This window comes from Crotalus tigris, unplaced genomic scaffold (genome assembly GCF_016545835.1).
Source record: "Crotalus tigris isolate CLP2741 ecotype Arizona unplaced genomic scaffold, ASM1654583v1 scf7180000017823.751728, whole genome shotgun sequence".
Lineage (NCBI taxonomy): Eukaryota > Metazoa > Chordata > Lepidosauria > Squamata > Viperidae > Crotalus > Crotalus tigris.
Window position 1 is genome coordinate 160,956 of NW_024096655.1, and position 15,594 is coordinate 176,549.

The following is a 15,594-nucleotide window of genomic DNA, read 5'->3' on the forward strand; positions in this document are numbered from 1 at the left end:
AAGTCACAGGGATAAAATAGTATAGCAGTTACAGAACAGTTGTTAAGGTAGTATATTGGCCTATTTTGTTTTGTTTTGTTTTGTTAGCAGATTCATATTTGTGAGACTGGTTTATTGAATTATAAGATAAGCCTTATCAAATGAAATGATAGAAGGTGTTGAATCCATAGGAACCTTGGGAGGAAGTGATGACGCAATATTGGAATTCAACATTATGGAAGCACAAACAATAGAACACAGTCAAATAGAGTCTTGGACTTCAAGAGAGCTAATTTCAATAAACTTAGAGAAGGTTTGGGAAGAATTCCATGGATGAGAATCCTCCAGGGGAAAACAACTCAAGAAGCTTGGGAAATTTTGAAAAGTGAGATAATAAAAGCCCAGTCTAGCACAATACCAACAAAGAGGAAAAATAACAGTTCTCAAAAGAAACCAGCATGGCTGCACAAAGAACTCTCTGATAAATTGAAAGATAAAAAGGACAAGTATAGAAAGTGGAAAGAGGGACACATAACTAAGTCAGAATATCACCAAATAGCCTAAGCCTGCAAAGATGAAGTGAGGAAAGCTAAGGCTCAAAATGAAGTAAGGCTTGTGACCAAAGTCAAAAATAATAATAAAAAAACTTCTTTCAACATGTAAAAAACAAGAAAAAAGTGAACAAAATGATTGGTCCATTAGTGCGTGAAAGTGGCAAGAAGGTGACAAGCAACAGGGAGAAAGCAGAACTATGTAACTCGTTTTTCACATCTGTCTTTACACAAAGGGAGAAAACAGATCAACCTACCAAAAACAGTGCCATAAAAAACAGAATAGAAACACAAGTTAAGATAAGCAAGAAAATGGTAAGTGAGCATCTGTCCAGCCCAGGACTAGATGGATTACACCCCAAGGTTCTCAAGGAACTGGCAGATGTGATCTCAGAACCACTGAACTATATTTTTCAAAGATCTTGGAGCACTGGGGAATTACCAGAGGACTGGAAAAGAGCTGATGTAGTTCCCATCTTCAAAAAAGGAAAAAAAAATGGATCCAGGAAATTACAGACCTATCAGCCTGACCTCAATCCCTGGGAAGATTCTGGAAAAGATAATCAAACAATGAATCAGTGAACACTTACAGGCAAACAAAGTCATTACTAAAAGCCAACACGGGTTTGTCAAAAACAGATCATTCCAGACAAATCTTATTGCATTCTCTGACCAAGTGACAAAATTAGTGGACCAGAGGAATGCTGTGGATATAATTTACTTGGACTTCAGTAAGGTCTTTGATAAAGTAGATCACAACCTACTACTTGATAAGATAGAAAAATGTGAGTTAGACAGCATCACCACCAGCCGTAGTTGGCTGACCGGCTGTATTCAGCATGTGGTCCTCAATGGAACCACATCTACATGGAGGGAAGTGTGTAGTGGGGTGCCCCAGGGCTCTGTTCTGGGCCCAGTGCTCTTCAACATCTTCATCAATTATTTGAATAAGAGGATAGATGGGGAACTCATCAAATTTGCAGACGACACCAAGCTGGCAGGAATAGGCAACACTCCAGAAGACAGGCTTAGGATACAGACTTGACAGACTTGAACACTGGGCTCTATCTAACAAAATGAAATTCAATGGTGAAAAAAGTAAGGTTCTACATTTAGGCAAGAAAAACCAAATGCACAGGTATAGTATAGAACAGTGGTTCTCAACCTGTGGGTCGGGACCCCATTTGGGGTCGAATGACCATTTCACGGGGGTCACCAAACCATACTGTCTGCCATTTTTTCCCCTTTTCCCTAGCTGTCCTACTCCCTCTTATTGGTGGCCACACCCACTTGGGGGTCACCACAACATGGGGAACTGTATTATGGGGTCACGGCATTAGAAAGGTTGAGAATCACTGGTATAGAGGGTACCTTGCTAACTAGTGGTTATCTTTGAGAAATTTCCTGACAGTTAGAACAATTAACCAGTGGAACAACCTGCCTGCAGAAGTGGTGAGTGCTCCACTACTGGAAGTTTTTAAGAAGAAACTGGACAGCCATTTGTCCGAAATGGTATAGGGTTACCTGCCTGAGCAGGGGGTTGGACTTGATGACCTCCAAGGTCCCAACAACTCTATTGTTGTTGTTGTTGTTGTTATTATTATTATTATTATTATTATTATTATTATTAATTCCACATTCTTTAATCTTCAAATCAGGTTGTTTTTCTTCTTAACAGGTGACATTAAAAACATAGAAGTAGGATAATTTCTTCTATACCCAGCTTATATCTGTTTCCCTGAAAAAGCTCTGCCATTCCCATTATTACCATGGTGAAGAGTGGTGAAAGCAAATAAAAACTGAAAATAATAGTAGTAATAAAGAATAAATTCATTGGAAGAATTTCTGTGATTAAGACAAACACTTTACCCAGAGTGTTATTTTTGTTTCAGACAAGATTTGTTTTGTCAACTGATGTACCATTTAAACAATGTCAGAAAGATATATCTAAAATTGTAGAACAGCAAAATAAAATCCAATACGAGGTATTACAAGACACAAACAAAAGAGGAGAATCAAATCTACCAGATTTGAAAGCATATTTTGTTGCATGCTGTTTAGTTTCCATGAAATGGTTTGTGTTGCTAAGAAATAGAAAGGTATTGGACATAAAAAAAAAAAATGATCTAAGATTTGACTGGCATATCTATGGTATGACAAAGCTAAAGTTAATGTAGATTTCAAAAAGCATGTGAGGTAACCAATTCTTAAGAGTATGGAATAAATATACACTTAGTTTGTACTCTTAAACAGTCCTATGGCTTTCAGCACAAGAAGCATTTTATGGATGAGAAATTATAAATAAACATACATGGTTAACTTAGTGTGATATATTAGATTTTTTCAAAGAGATTGTAAAATAAGATCAAGAGAAGATTTGACAACACAATGTTATACCTGGAAATAGTTTTCACATGTACCACTGTCAGAAAAGATTTTTTTTCTCTTTTTACAATCCTTTAATCCCTTTATTTGGAGTGAAGTTGGGTGACTGAATAGAGCTGAGCATTTACTGCCTGGAATGCAGGGTTTGCAGGAGATATTTTCTTTTTGCACCCTGATACAGAAACATCTACTGCTCCCTAGGGTGGAACTCTCAACATCTCAGCTTTCTAGGTCAAGCATGCTGTTCAACTATCAAAAAAGTTTAAAGTGGTTAAAATATTTTATGGCTTTAAACAATTCAAGGTTAAGTTTCAAATAGAAACTTACAAATAATGGAATTATTTACAAATAATGGACATATTATTACTAGCATGTTTAAATTTTTGTTGAAGTATGAGACAAAAGAATGGACTTATTTGACCTCTTCATAGCTTTCGATACCATAACCATGGTACCCTTCTGGATCAACTATTTCACGTCATTTCTCCAGGGTCAATTCTAGTTACTGGTGATTGGGGAGATCCTGTCCTCAGCCCCTACTATGTGGGGTGCTGCAGGATTTGGTGCTCTCTCAACTCCTATTTAACATCTCCATTACGTTGTTTGGCATACTGATGATGCCCAAATATCTCTCTGCCCTTGGAGAATTAAATAATGATGTGAATGCCTTAAGGTACAGTGGCCTAGGGTTAAAGACTCTGGGCCAACTGGAAAATTTCCAGTTTAAGACCCAAGTACCATGTGACTGAGTGAACTCCCATTCCTGCCCCAGGTTCTGCCAACCTAGCAGTTCAAAAGTATGCAAATGCAAGTAGATAAATAGATAACTTTGGTGGGAAGGTAACAGCATTCCATATGCTTTGGCATATAATTATGCAGGCCATATGATCAGTGAAATATCTTTGGACAATGCTCGCTCCCTCAGTTTGGAAACAGAGATGAGTTCACTCTGAGAATTGGTCAGGGGAAACTTTAACTTTACCTTACTGTGAATATCTTATTCCAGTGCCTGGAGACTGTGAGGGTCTGGATGGAGAATAATAGGCTTCAGCTGAACTTTGGCAAGTCTAAGTGGCATTGGGTTTTGCGGTCTTCCAGTTCCAGGACTATGCCATTGTTCATGCTGGATGAGTTGCACTGCCCCAAAAAAATCTGGTGTACAATCTTGGGTCCTCCTGGAGTCACCACTTCTATTCACTTATGGCTCGGAAGGCCTTTGCACAGCCTCATATTATATATTAGTTGTGCCCAATCCTAGATCAGTGGACTGCTCAAAGTAATTCATGTTCTAGTCACTTCCTGACTGGATTATAGTAATGTGGGATTGCTCTTGAATAGTATTTGAAATCTTCAGCTGATGCAAAAATGCAGTGATGTGGGCACTTATGATATGAGTGCTTCTAGAATATCACAGGTTATACCTCTGTTTCATGAGCTGCATTGGTTGCCAGTCTGCTTCTGGTTCCAATTCAACATGTGATTTTTTGTTTGTTTTGTTTGTTAGTTGTGAAGTCATGTCCGACCCATTGCGACCCCATGGACAATGTTCCTCCAGACCTTCCTGTCTTCTACTATCTTCTGGAGTCCATTTAAGCTCATGCCTACTGCTTCAATGACTCCATCCAACCACCTTATTCTCTGTCATCCCATTCTTCTATTGTCCTCAATCTTTCCCAGCATTTGGCTCTTCTCCAGTGAGTCCTTCCTTCTCATTAGGTGGCCAAAGTATTTGAGTTTCAATTTCAAGATCTGCCTTCTAAAGAGCAGTCAGGGTTGATCTCCTCTAGGACTGAACGGTTTAATCACCGGGGGACTCACAAGAGTCTTCTCCAGCACCATAGTTCAAAGTCCTAAATTCTTTTGCACTCAACCTTTCTTATGGTCCAACTTTCACAGCCATACATTGCAACTGGGAAAACCACGGCCTTGACTATATATACTTTTGTTGGCAGGGTGATATCTCTGCTTTTTAGTATGCTGTCTAGATTTGCCATAGCTTTCTTCCCCGGGAGCAAGCATCTTTTAATTTCTCGCAACATGTGGTATTGGCCTTTAAAGTCCTTCATGGCATAGGACTGTGTTATTTGAGGGACTACTGACATCTTTCCATCACATCAAAGCCATGTTGCAGGTTCTGTATGTTAGAGAATTCCACTTGACAGGTCTGAGAAGGCATACCTTCTCTCTGGGTAGTTTGCTTTATGGGAATTTTCAACACACACACACACACACACACACACACAAGTGAGATCAAATTTAACCCTAAGTATTTTCCAGAAACTCTTATGCTAACCTTATGATCTTATGCTAGTCTCATTTCTTATGTGCTGTATACTTTTTAAACTTTTTAATAATGACTGGGGTTTTGTATATTTTATTGTTTTATATCTTTGTAGTATGCTATCCAAATCACTTCTTGTGAGATGGGCAACTGTATAACTTTGATATATAAATAAAATAAATATGTGAGTAAATGAATAAATATATAATTAAATAAGATGTGAAGTAACCCTTTATATGAGGCCTGTTCTGGCCAACTGATCTTTTCCTTACCAAGGTTTGGCTAAACAGAGGCAATATGATTCTTCTTATTGAGATGAGAAGGCCACGTAATTCTCATCAATTAAACACATTGTATCATTCCAAGCTTTTGATCCTACTACAAAAACTGCTGCATAAAAGGCTTGGAACAATACAAAGAAAGCAACATTTTATGTTTAAAAGTGTAGGAGGAGATGTTGTTTTAGGAAACAGCTTCAAAGGAGTGTTTGCACAGGCCTTTGCCAAACTGAAGCTCCCATTCAAAATTTGCACAGTTACAATATTTATTAAATCAACAAATGATTTAGAGTGATAATAACAAGAAGAAAGAGCTGTAGTAGATGTGGGAGCCTGCTGGCTAATTATGGGTTCCTAACTACACCTTCTTCAGATAGTGGAGGGGTGAAATTCAGGGAGACAAAAATTTAGAAATGTCTTTGTTCTCAGTATTATTCTTTGATGGTCCCTAAGATAAAGAAGAACCCTAAGAAGTGGATTTTGTAAAAAAAAAGAAAAGAAAAGAATAATAAGGACTGGATTTTATGCAACTAGCATTAAACATTCAGGCACAAATATCTTAAAAGCTTTTAGATTACAGTAAAGTAAATTTGGTCAGAAAAGTGATTGTTGTATAAGGAATTCTTTATTTTCAGTATTGCTTCTTCAGTTTAGAGTACTTTGATATTGGGAAAAGGTATTTCGTTCTAATGAAGTTGCCAGTTTCCCCCATCTACCTAAAAATGACATTAAGAATGGTGAAATTATGTACCATCTGTCTTGATAACTGGTCCATATCATCATATGCAAGAAAATCCTTCACTAAACAGTAGGCTGAAGTAGAATGCTAAGTATCCTTCCAACTACATGATTTTATATCTGCTGGCTATTGCTTGTATTAACAGGGTGATTAACAAATGAAAATCAAATTCTGAAATTCAAATTTTTCATAAAAATATTCAGCTGGTCATACCTAGAAGTCTCATTTTTGTATTTCATTTCTTAATACTGCCATGTTTTCCTTTTTGCTCAGATTTTCAATCTGACTCTGAAAGTGTACTGTATACTTCTACCTGAAGTGCAAAAATTTCTTGCTTCATTAGAACATTTCTCATTCATAAGTCTGATCATAAGACTTTGCTGTGATCTTTTGGATTCTTTTGGATTTAGGTTTTCACACACATTGTTCATGATTCAGAATAGCCCTGGTACTCTACAATTGCCTCAACAACTATATTATAAAGAAGGCTACATTTTCCATTTCACATGAAGAGGTCCACAGTGTACAGAATTTTGTGAATGTGTCATTTATTATTTTAAAAAAATGACAATTGTGTAAAGAAGTGCAATTAAAATCATAATAACTGTTTTTCAAAACTGAAAGTTGAAACATTAAAAATATCCTACTTAATAAGATCCTAGAATCTATATTCCTAGGAAACTTTGATCGTGGATTTGTCATCATTACTGCTTAAAAAAACACAGCTTTTGACAGCAGCTTTGGTAAATCTATAGGTATCAGCAAACTGTTGACAAGATGCTCCAAGGAGCAATATTAAAATGAGAGTTCTGTCTGATATCTAGCATTATTCTCCCAGTAAGGGTCCTGCTCATGCTGAGCTAGATGTTGAACCAACTGCTTCTGTCATTCCTAACCATGCTTTATACCTTTGTATAGTACTTAGATACTACAGCGATAAGTAACATATGAACACTATAGTGACAACTGATTGATAGATAATAGCATCTGAGTCAAAGGGTTTATCTTCTTCTTTTTTAAAAAAAAAATCTGTCCTGCAAATAGGCCATTAGATGTTAAGGAAAATTGTTCATAACCACAGCAATATGTTAAAATATTATTTCTTTACATAATACAAATGTCTATACTGCAAACTGGTGAAGGCTTAATAGAATCTTAGATTACAAATGTAATTAAATAAACTATACTGAAATTAATAGGATTCACATGTTTTTAAGCTTCTTTACAAAAAACATATACAAAAAACAATTAAGAACACAGTCCTGTATATACCACATCAGACATACTGTATATTCTATTCAGTCTAATGAGGTATCTTCATAGGTAAATTTTGATTAAAACACAAATGTAATTCTTTATATTTAAGAGGAATTTTCCATTGTTAATAGGAATTTTCTTATTTAAGAGGATATTTCCATAATTCTATAATAATAGCCTGGAAAATGTGAGATGTTTTATAAATACTAATGTATATTTACTTATTTGAAATATTTATATCTATTTGTTGATCTGAACATATTCCAAAGCTATTAACAGACTCAAGCAATAATTGTTAATCGTTTGTGGCTACTTAAAACTATAAGAATTAAACTATAATTTATATAATACATACAAACTGTTATATATTATATAAACTATACAGTTTATATGAACTATAATGGTATAATTTAAACAAATTATAATTTATAATAGAATTACAATTAAAATTAAGTTTATTATGATTGTCCATATGATAACGTCATTCCCAAGACAAAAGCCTTGCTGCTGTTCTTCACACATTGGCTAAAACTGGTGGCCTCTGTGGGTTTCCATGCCACAGCAGTAATAAAATGACAGTTCTTCAATGCCAGCTTCTTCTTTTCTTATTTCAAAATAATATAATAGAATCATTCAGTGTTATCACAATTACTGTCTAATAAATAATGACTCCAGATACTTACAAGTTTTACTTTTATTTGTGAAGGAGGAAAGTTAGTTGTATTTTCCTAACAAGTAGTAAACATGCAATAAAAATTCCCACACTTAGTCCAATATACCTGAGAAGGGATATAATAGATACAAGAAATTACCATCAGGGGAAATAGGAATATGAGAAAAGAAGATAAGCAACATTTCTACTAGCCATTAAATAAGGGACATTTTCTTCCCTGAGGAAACATAATATTTTTTTTGCAATTTGCTGCAATGAAAATGAATTATATACATAGTGAACAGGAACATATGGATTTCCTCCCTATTGTTTTTTCATGCTTCATTTATGATAGTTGCTTTCAATGAAAATGCCAAAAGTTATAAATCAAATATTTCTCTTAAATAGAACATCCTTTTCAAACATATTTGCATGCCAAATGCTTTTTTTTTCAACTGCTACCTTGATAAAAATGTTTTTTTTTAAAAAAAATATTGTTTCTTCAGCAAAATATTTAAAGCTATGGTCATTCCCTGCAAGGTGATGAATAAGGATAAATGGATTACCATATTTTAAATCAACTATAATGATACAATGGTATTATTAACCATGTGAGTCAAGCTTAAGCAGCTTTGTATAAACAACCTTGCTATATTGATCTATACTGTGCCTAGCTATCTTTTAGGTTTCTATGATTTATAGTACGTGTATAAAATGAGGTAGAGGGATAAGGGCTATTACAAAGGAAGTTGCAAAATATGCTACATGCAACACAAAACCCTAAACATCACACTAGTAATAACAGTTGACTGGAACAGAGTAGCAGAGTTACTCTGTGCAGATGTTAGTATATTGACTTTCTTTCAGTATGATGTAGGAATGTCATTTAGGTCATTGATTATCAAGTTATAGTTTTAGAAATTCTGTTAGCCTGATGAATTGTGTTGTTTATGTGGGGAATAAAAAAGGCAATATGTTCTGGGAATCTATTATATGATGCTGGTAAAGCCAATAATGGGAAGAGGGTGCCAAATCATTGTGGTAAATTACAGTAATTGTTTGAAATCGCGAAGGCACCCTATATTGCCAAAATCTCATTTGCTGCAGCTCAGTGACCAAATATGACACTGTATATGTCTTTATCTTTAAAATTAACCAAAATAATTGGCATTGTTCTTACAATGGCTAATTAAAATTGCATCCTAATTAAAACAACAGGGTGATTTAAATTAAACATTCTGCATTTTTGTCAAATAAATGAACTGGTGCATATTTTCCAGGGAATAAGAAATGTTATACTTTCTGAGTAAACATTGTGATTTTGTTATAAAGACAAATTCTCATTCACTTTTGCCTCTGCAGTGGAATAAACACTGAACAATATAAGTGTCATACAGAACCACAGTTATTGTGTTGCCTTTCCAGATCGGCTATGACAGAACCATAATTCAGTACCATTAAAAGTTTCTGTAGTTACAATTCCTCTCAAAAGGGCAGTATTTAGTCAAATAGTCTGGAATTTAACTAAAGCAATACAATAACAATAAAATAAAAAAGATCATATCCAAAGCCTCAGTTGATTGCCATAGTTCCAATGGTCAGCTTGTAATTTATTTAATTATTGGAAATTAGAAATTGATTAAATTTAAAGGGAAAGAGGCAGTGAAAAGGATGGCACAGCACTTCTATTGAAATACAAAATAATACTTTATATTCCTCAGCATGTTCATAACAACATTGGCTTATTTATTGTTTCTAATATAAATATACTTACATTAATAATGCATGTCAGTTGTTAAGAATTCACAACTTAAGGACTGTAAAGGGCACAATAGTAAACTATCTAGAGTAGTAACATTCATTAACACAAATTACTATTTGATATTTTACAGTCTCTGAAACAGCATGCTATATAATAATTGCATAGAATGTATTGCTAGATATTCTGAAGTTCCCCTATAACATTCTTGTAGCTGCACAGTAGGAGAGACACAATTTTTATGTGACAGCAATTTAGCATAGTCTATCAGTACACAATATTCTTCTGAGCACTTTAAACAATTGGGTTATATAATGTTTTGTGTTAATCGTTATAAAAAATTGATCTTTTCTTCACTGCCTTTGTTTCCAAGAGCATTCAGGATTTCATACCATAGCAACACATACCTGAATATTTGTTTTAACCTCCAGGTAAAATACTTAACTATCACACATTTCAATCTTACCAATGGGCAGAAACAAGCTCAGACAGATGATCCTTTAACTCAGGGGTGTCAAACTTGCAACTTTTTTTGCCATTGCCGGCAATGGGGTGGGTGTGGTTTTGCCATGACGCATCTGACCTGTGGACCAGTAGGTTGACACCCCTGCTTTAACTAGATATCCAGGCTGTAAGGCATTGCAAGGTAATGTAGACCTAACCTTGAGAATGGGGAAGAATGGGTAAGGGTGAAGTTTCAGAGATAAGTATTCAGTTCTGGAAAAAAGGAGTGAGAATAGAGCTAGAACGGACATTGGAGTTTTTCTAATCCAACCTCCTGCTCAAGCAGGAGACCCATTTCAAACAAATGGTTATCCTATCTCTTCTTAAAAACCTCCAATGATGAAGCACCCACAACTTCTGAAGGCAAGCTGTTCCACTGGTTAATTGTTTTCACTGTCAGGAAGTTTTTCTTTAATTCAAATTGCTTCTTTCTTTGATTAGTTTCCATCCATTTTTTTTGTTCTGTCCACCAAGGTTTTGGAAAATAAGTTGACCCCCCTCTTCTTTGTGGCAGCCCCTCAAATATTAATCTTTTGTTTTTCTTGCCTAAGTGTAAAACCTTGCTTTTCTCCACATCAAATTTCATTTTGTTGGATAGGGTCCATTGTTCAAGTATGCCAAGATCTTTTTGGATCCTGAGCTTGTCTTCTGGGGTGTTGGCTATTCCTGCCAGCCTAGTGTCATCTGAAAATTTGATGAGTTCCCCTCTATTCCCTCTTTTAAGTCATTTATGAATATATTGAAGAGTACTGGGTCTAAGAAGGAATCTTATGGTACCCATTGCTTACTTTCCTCCATGTAGATGTAATACCATTAAGGACTACTCGTTGAGTGTCAGCCAGTTACAAATCTATCTGGTTACTTATAAAGTAATAAAGGTAGGATAAAAGCTAATAAATAGATTAAATAAACAAATAAACCCCTGGATAAATGAATTCTTTGCTTCCTGCCACATTAAATTCTATGTTGATAATTATCATGCAACAGGAAAGGATGGAGTATTTTCCACTTCATCAGCATTTCTTTGCCGGAATTGTACATTGGTATTGGTGAGCTTCTGATCCCATATGCAAGAAAGAAAGCAGAGAGTGATTCTGTGTCCATTGCCCTTGATGAATTGCTTAGCTTAACTGTATTTACAGGAAGGAGAAATAGTTCATATAGGGAAGATATGAAGAAATGTGGATCTAGCCTTGGTATAAGAGAGGGAGAGAGAAACTCTGTTGGTTGTCAAGATTCTGTTACTCTTGAAACAATGAGGTACATTCTTGGAATCTCCACTGTGCCTGTTTTTTTTTTTTTTACTTTTACTTTTCCTGCCTCAAAGTATTAACACCGATGACATGTTTTATCAGTGACAGTTGGCATCTTGAATTGCACCTGGAAGTCAATTACTAAATAATACAGGCTGTGAAATAGTGATATTACATGGGTAAAGTGAGACATCCCCATGGTTACTGTATTTTAGACCAATTGCGATAGTCCCAACTTGGGTAACTAGGGGATATGCTTTCCAATCCAGAAACATGGCACATCAAAGTAATCCCAAAATGAAAAAGGTGAAGAGTCTATCACTCTCCTGTTGCAAACCAATTGGAATTGACTTCAGAAAAAAGAGGACAACCTCAAAAGATAAAGCAGGAGAAGGTAGGTCATACCACTCTTGGCTTGGAGTTATTCACATGTGAAATCAATGCTATCTCAGTACAATAGTAGAGTCTATAGCCTGATTAAAAAGGGTCCAGAATTCTTCACTTTATTAATGGCACCATTACAACAGGCATCATATAAATACCACACAGAGAACAGCACACACTCTGCTAGAGAGAAGTTTCCTGAAGATGGATTCCAACATGAGTCTTAAAGTTCAGAAGACAAAATCTCTGGCCCCAGTAACTGATCCAGATGGGATCCTGCATCATTAAGAGCTGTCTGGAGTTTTAGCCCTACCAATTTGTCAGCAAACCTTCCCAAAAGGAAAGGCAAGGTATAAGTAAAAAGTTTTTTTTTAGAATTGCTGATGAGTTCTCTATTTGATTGCATGTGGGGTTTAGCTTTTGTATTAAATAAAAAAAGTTACTAACTATTGTTTATCAGCAACAGTGTAATATCTATAAAACTGAGCACGTTTGAAGCACTATTGTTAAAGTAGTCTATGGTTCACATCCTCAAAACTGAAAATACTGGAAATTTGGTTATTTGCAAACTGTTAAAACCGGATAGTTATCTTTAAAAAGGCCTAGATCAGAAGGCAGATCATTGAATGAACTGTCAAGTCTACACATTTGTAGCTGTTATTTAGATTAATTTTGTTGTAAGTCACATAATTGCATGCCACTCAATATTAAGTATACAAAATTGTAGTTGATATAGAAGAAATTGTTTATAGCTGTTAAATCTGATGCCTAAATCACATTTAGCTTTAAACAACTATATGAACTAATTATGTTGCTGTACATGATATTTTCTCAGCAGGTTCAATGGAAGTGGTCAGGCTGCAGTTATGAAGGAAAGGATTGAAATAAAATTTAACTCTTTTTTCTTTTCTTTTCTTTTATATACACACATTCACAGACATACTAGGAGGAGGCTGAGGATGGATTTTATGCAAAGATGTAATACACTTAGTATTGATTTGGTAAGCATCACTGTGAATTTGTCTACACTGATAGACCAGATAACTATTATAAAATTTAGCAATCCAAAAAAGATAGAATTATTCATGGTTATTGAATCAGATCTATTTGGAATAGTTTTCTAAGCAATCTTAAATAGGACTTTTGCTCTCCATTAAAGAGCAAATTTGGGGGTATTTTTGGGCAAGCACTGATGTCCTAGGAAATGCATTAGTTAGAATACTGTATTGCAGGCTAATTCTGCTTACTGCCAGCAGTTTGATCCTGACTGGCTCAAGGTTGACTCAGCCTTTCAACTTTTACCAAAAGTAGGTAAAATGAGGATCCAGATGCTGATTCTGTAAACTGTTTAGAAAGGGTTGTAAAAAAGCACTATGAAGCAGTATATACTGTAAGTCTAAGTGCTATTGCTATTCACTACTCCTGAATATCCAGATGGCTATGACAATTGCCAGGGGCACATTTATATTTTAGGTAAGTAAACTAGTTTTATTCATGTCTAGATCTGGCCATTGATGTTTATCTTCTGTAGCTTCCACTTTATATAACAGAAATTCATTGTACATAAACATCCTTTTGACAAATATCCAGTGCATCAGAGATAGTTTACCAAAGCTCATACTCCAGAGAAAAACATTGTGCCAAATTCCAGTTGGTTTTGATTCAGAGTATGGAGATTCACAATAAAAAGACTCTACTGGCCTCAGAAATAAGATTGCCCTGACCTTGAGTTTCAGTTTATAAACATTATTCTGCCTTACTGCTAGTATTCTTGCTCTGAAGTGTTTTAATCAATTTTTTTAAAATAACTTTTATTTGATATAAGCCATAAAATGTGAATTTTCCCATAGAACAAAACAAAAGTTAAGGAATCAAAATTAGAGCAAATTTATAGAATGAAAATAGTATTTTGGGTTTTTTTTAAAATAATTAATATAATGCAAAGCCAATCTAGTCAAAATTCTTTAAATAAAATCCCTGTAGTTAGCAATGAATATTTTTCTCATGCATGCTAAGATTTAACTAGGAATCAATTTATTTAATAATTCACTAAGTTGAGCTTTAACTGAATTTCAGAAATGGACATGATCTCTTGTGGAGTCAGAAAAAACATTCTTCCAGTTGGATATAGTTTTTTCAGTAAGAATATGTGATTTACACATCCAAACTTTTAACATGGAGACACTGACTTTGACTCTATTAAGAATCTATAATTCTTCATCACATTTATATGATCATCATATTTATAAAGGAAATATCACTTTTAGCGATTAATATAATATGTGAAGGTATATTTCTTTTAAGTATGAAATCATGGCTTTTTTTCCTGTTTTAGAATTTGTGATTATACATATTGACTACATTGTGATTCTCCATCTTCATAATGATAACCTGACTATAGAAAAGACAGAAACAGTCAAAAGGTTTACTCAGTATGGTATGTACCAACCATGGATAATTGCTATGAAATATTCATTGGTATGCATGTACAAAACAGATGCAATGATCAAGGTAAGCAACTTCTGGCAACAATGGGAAACATAAATGTGAAGAATATACAGCAAGGATTATTTATAATATCTGGTTCCAGTGCGAGGCATGGGGATAGGGTTACATTTCCATTATAATCTTTATAACATTAGTTATTTGCAGTAATTTATTGCAATTCCTGAATTCATAAACGATAGTGTTCTGTTGCAACATAATTTGTATACTGGGAACTTCCAATTCATTGAAACATGTAAAGACAGAACAGTATCTTAAAATATTGTTCTATGAAACATAGTCTATGAACAGTATACATAAATGTTCTTAAAAAATCCATATTGATTACATTGGTATGCAAGAAAAAAAGCTGTGAAGCAAAAAGTGTTGTTCATTCTAAACTAATAATAATAATTTAATAACAATTAAAATCAAGAGCCATATTTAACCATTAAAAATAAGATCAATTACAATGTCACAAAACAGATACCAAGCTTTGAGCTACTCAGAGTTTTCATCTGTCTTGATGGTCTTAAAGCAGGATGTTAATTAAAATTTCCTTTCCAAAGGAGAAAAATGGACAAACTGAAGACTATTCTCAGAAAAGTGGAAGAATGATATTTCTGTAGTATGGAATGAAGCATTATAGGTGAACCAGATTGACCTGCTAATGTTAGTACGGTATTATTACTATGGAAGATGAACCAGAACACTTAAGTGGAGATGGTCTTTCCCATCTGTCATAGCAGATTGATGATGTCATGCATCCTTGCCCTTCTGAAATGGTAAGTACTTCATTTTCATGCTGGGTCAGTGGTAAGTACAGATTAGCCCTTAAAATGACTTCCCATCAATTTGCTTTCAATTGCTACTCAAGATGAGTTCTACTTATAGCTCTTCTACTCTTGTGGTCTTCTATTACTGAATTTATTTTTTAAAATGCTATTTATTTAAAAACAATCAAGAGGACCTCTATTATTTAACTTATTAAATATTAATTAATTACATGTTTCAGTTCTAAAAACACTGCAGTACATCTTCATTTCATTTTAGTTCCCCTCCCCACCCTTCTCCCAGGTAGTCCTGGG

At 34.7% G+C, this 15,594-nt stretch overlaps 1 long non-coding RNA gene across 1 annotated transcript in view; it reads left to right on the forward strand.

Moving 5' to 3' along the window:
* Positions 1 to 15,308, forward strand: part of LOC120307805 — a 54,413-nt gene extending 39,105 nt beyond the window's left edge. Inside the window, exons 2-4 of the long non-coding RNA XR_005556656.1 lie at positions 12,960 to 13,023; positions 14,358 to 14,459; positions 15,076 to 15,308. This is a non-coding gene — a long non-coding RNA (uncharacterized LOC120307805). The remainder of the gene's footprint in view (positions 1 to 12,959; positions 13,024 to 14,357; positions 14,460 to 15,075) is intronic.
* The last annotated feature ends 286 nt before the right edge of the window (positions 15,309 to 15,594 follow it).